At 40.5% G+C, this 4,186-nt stretch overlaps 1 protein-coding gene across 1 annotated transcript in view; it reads right to left on the bottom strand.

Annotated features, from left to right (window-relative positions):
• LOC104959318 (E3 ubiquitin-protein ligase UHRF2) overlaps nt 1–4,186 on the bottom strand; it is a 33,305-nt gene that overhangs the window by 20,014 nt on the left and 9,105 nt on the right. The window lies entirely within an intron of this gene.

Raw genomic sequence — 4,186 nt, forward strand, 5'->3', positions numbered from 1 at the left:
GTGTGCCTTGGCAGTCTCCGTTTTTAAAACAAAATGTCCCATCCACGGGGCCAACCAAAGCGGTCTCATCAGCTTCTTCGTTCACGTTTGACTATTGTTCACTGTGGTTTGTTGTTGTCTGAAGTAATGAACGTTAGTTGGTGCTCCAGTATAATCGGTACCCCTGAAACTCATCCAGTGAGAAACGTTCCGCGGTGCAAAAATAAGTGCGATTAAAATGCGTTAATTTTTTTAACGCGTTAATTTTTGTGTAATTAATTAATCTTAATTAACGCGTTAAAGTCCCGGCCCTAATATATATATATAAAATAAAGTGTATGACATACTGTGTGGCTTTGGCATAAGAAGTACTTTTCTCTTGATTGATCAGGCCAACATTTGCCATGAGTTCAGACTAGTGCTCAATGTTTAACAAGACTAATTCAGCTTGAACCTGAATATCTTCTTACATTTTGGTCAAATGATGTAAGAGAAAGCAAGTTTTCTTTAAGCAGACATTCAATTTGTAATTTTTGTATTTTATTTTGTGTCACCTCTGTAAAATTAACTGACTTAAGACACAACCATACGTTAATTATCATTACATATTACACATATAATGGTCCACTTGAAAGTAGAACATATTATATTTGTCAATTTTATGTCTTTATTTACTCTCTGCAAAGACAATCTGAAACATATGTTTAGCTGAACCATGGAACCATCTCTGAAAGTATTGTTATGCACACACAAACACCACTTTATTTCCTCGTAGCAGCAGAGGGGAGGTTGTCCCTACAAATCCCTTTGATTTTGCGGCTCATTACATTCTGTAAAAAACAGAGTTCATTTTGTAGGGCTGGTTTTCATTTCTATGCAGGCAGGTGTTTAATGGGGGAGTATGTGTGCCTGCGTGGGAAGGCGGAGCGATCATTCCCACCAACCATTTTTCCCTGGCAAACAAACATCTCTGCAGAAATCTGGAATGCCTCTCAGGACAAAGTACTACGCATTTAGTAAAAGGCAAAAGAGTATATTTTACAAGTAACCAGACAAACAGAAAGGTGAGAATTTAGATCTATTGCAGTTGTAGCAGCGGCTTCTCAGCAGCACACAAAACCGGGGTTGCATTTGTGGCTCGTTTGGTGAAAATGCAAATCACATATGAGGGTGACGTCCTGGGTTTAAAACTAGCGTGGGCCCTTTGTTGTCATTTTTGTCTCACTCTCGCAACGTTCCCTTCCTCTCTACCCTGACTGTCAGCTATCAAATAAAGCAAATGGGGAACATGAGGCGAAAAACAATTATCTGAGTAAACAAATCAACAGATAAATAATGAAACTCACTGAATTCAAATAAATAGGGGAACACAAACAACGTGTATTGTTGCATTTTCCCTGCAGAAACACCCCGGTCCCGTTTTAAATGATGAAACGAATAAAAGCCAAATACCAGGGATTTGAAAGATTGCAGAATGTCAAATGGGAATGATGTCTGCCTGAACAAAAACCCACATTTATTGCTCAACAACCCTTGATGCTGTTTCTCTGGCATAACATCCCGTGACAGAAACACACAAACACACACACGCACAGGCACACACCGCATAGACGCAGTGAGGAGGCTACGTCTCACGGGTGGCATGTGCACAGCAATTACAGACAAAGCTGAAGGAGGCAAGCAAAGAAGTAATGCTCCTGAGAACTCGTGAGTTACCATGGAAACATCGGCTTCTGAATGAATTTGCTGGAAAAGCAGAGCGCAAGAGATAGAGTCCAAATTGTAGCACCAACTACCCAAACCCCCTCTTTCCATCCCCTGAACTGCCAGGGGAAAGCAGAGGCTGCAATTCCCGACGCACCAAACACCGTAACTGATGCACACCAATGGTACCATGCATGGATGTATGTTTGGTGCACAGTTTTATCTCAAACACAACAGCATATTTTAAAAATTGATATCTAGTCAGAACATAACATTGTGCTGTTACACAGCGTATTCAAACGAGAAGGTAAAGAATCACAGTATCCTAATAGAGCCACAACACTGCATTATATTCCAATCCTAAACAGATATTCATTATCCAGAATGATTTATGTTCACCTGACCAACATGCAGCAGCAAGGAAACTGTGCAGATGTCTGCTTTAAAAGGTCTCATATCATGCTAAGTGCACTTTTTAATGTCCTTTATACATAAATATGTGTGCCAGGGAACTCACAAAGAGTAAGAAAACAAAACCCTCTCTCTTTTCCTCTGTACCCAAAATCCCCAAAAATGAGGGTACAACGGAGCTGATCCAGATTTGCGTCCGATATGAGGTAATATCAGAAATGTGGACCCACGGCCCTATCAGAAAGTTGCTATCAGAAACAATGCCTGACGTGTTGTGGACGTAATATGGTCTTTGTTTACATTAGCAAGCATCGCTAACACTCAGAGCTAACCTGTACTGGAGAGAGCATGTGTAAACAAAGACCATATTACGTCCACAACACGTCAGGCATTGTTTCTGANCAAAGTAGGATTTGCCTCCTCTTTGCCTCCCTCGTGACTTCAACAGGACTCCAATGTCTTTGTCAGTCTTCGTCTGGCTGACGCTGCAGCTGACGCTCCAGGAAAGCCCACAATGATTGCTGAGTCAGTATAGATAGTGTCCTCACCGGGTCTGGATGCACACTGAGTTATTCTGATTTTAAATGCGCTATTTAAATGATTTTTAGCTGAGGGTTTACTAACTCACGCTGTTTTGCACTTCGCGCAATCAGCAGAGTGTTCCTGCCTATTGTAATGCAGGGTTGAGGCGCGTGACCCACTGAGACCTGTTTTACAGGTTGAGTTGAGCAGATCTGAGATTTAAAATCTCTCAGAAATCGCCGTTTTAGCTACAATAACTACAGAACAATTATACAGAGTAGAATAAATGAAACAGAGAAGTCTATTTAAACAAGAATATAACTTACAGTGATTGCTGAGTCAGTATAGATAGTGTCCTCACCGGGTCTGGATGCACACATCCCGGTGAGACAGACTCGGAGGAGGGAAGTTAGTATTGTTTATGAAGCAGGGTATAGAAAGTAGCCTACATTATTGAAATGAAAATACTATTTATTTACTTTTACAAACAGTGAGCAGCTGGGCAGCTGTAGCATATGTATTAATATAGGATATATAAGTGTGTGCAGCCTATATGTATTAAGCGCTTTGAGCAGCAGGAAAAGTGCTATAAATGTATTTGCATGTCTTGCAGGACATGTGTTCAACACAGACTCTATGGTTGGACTCTGTCTCACAGGCAGGTTGCAGTGAAACATCAGAGGAGACTGGGCCAATAGTACATTCTCAAACTGCACCACTTAGAACTAACTAAACAATGCAGAGATTATTTTTATATAATGTATTATCGATGTGTTGGGCAATACTAATACTACCTTTTTGCTCAGAAAAAGTAAAAAGGAACAAATAAAATAATAGAAATCTTGATCTCTAACTGCTTTTAGCATTTTTATTATTTCATACCTGCATTAATCACAGAATTGTATTGAGATTAATCCGATTAAATATTGTTGATCTATTGACAGTGATGTGTACACTCAAAATACCAAACAGATCATGCATTTTAGACATCCTTCATATCCCTCTAGTTCAGCCCTGTTAGAGAAGTGCTGATTATGGGTCAGCAGCTGCTGGCCCCGCCCCCTTTTGAGGGCAAGCATGCAGTGAGGTCTCCTCTCTGTCTGCAGATACTCAGCTAAACGCTGCCGTGATTAAACGCCATATCGTGTTCCAAACCACTTCAAGGATTATTTCCGAAACAGTATGGAGCTCAAATGCTTTTTCTCTTGCGGGTTTAACACAAAGTGAGTTCCTTTTTTTATTTCCTGCTTTTTTACACATACTCTCTCCAGTACAGGTTAGCTCTGAGTGGTAGCGATGCTTGCTAATGTAAACAAAGACCATATTACTTCCAAACAAGTTGTGCATTGTTTCTGAAAGCGACGTGGATGTAAAGCCAGCCCACATTTCCCACATTAAGTCATATCGGCAGCAAATCTGGATCAGCTCCGTGGTATCCCCGTTTTTAGAGATTTGGGTACGGAGGAAAAAGAGAGAGGATTTTATTTTCTGACACTTTGTGAGTTCCCTGACACACCGGGGACACATATTTATGTATGTAATACATCAAAAAGTGCATTTTGCATGATAG

The sequence above is a fragment of the Notothenia coriiceps genome, unplaced genomic scaffold (assembly GCF_000735185.1).
Source record: "Notothenia coriiceps isolate Sejong01 unplaced genomic scaffold, NC01 NC01_scaffold00030211, whole genome shotgun sequence".
In the NCBI taxonomy this organism is placed as follows: Eukaryota; Metazoa; Chordata; class Actinopteri; order Perciformes; family Nototheniidae; genus Notothenia; species Notothenia coriiceps.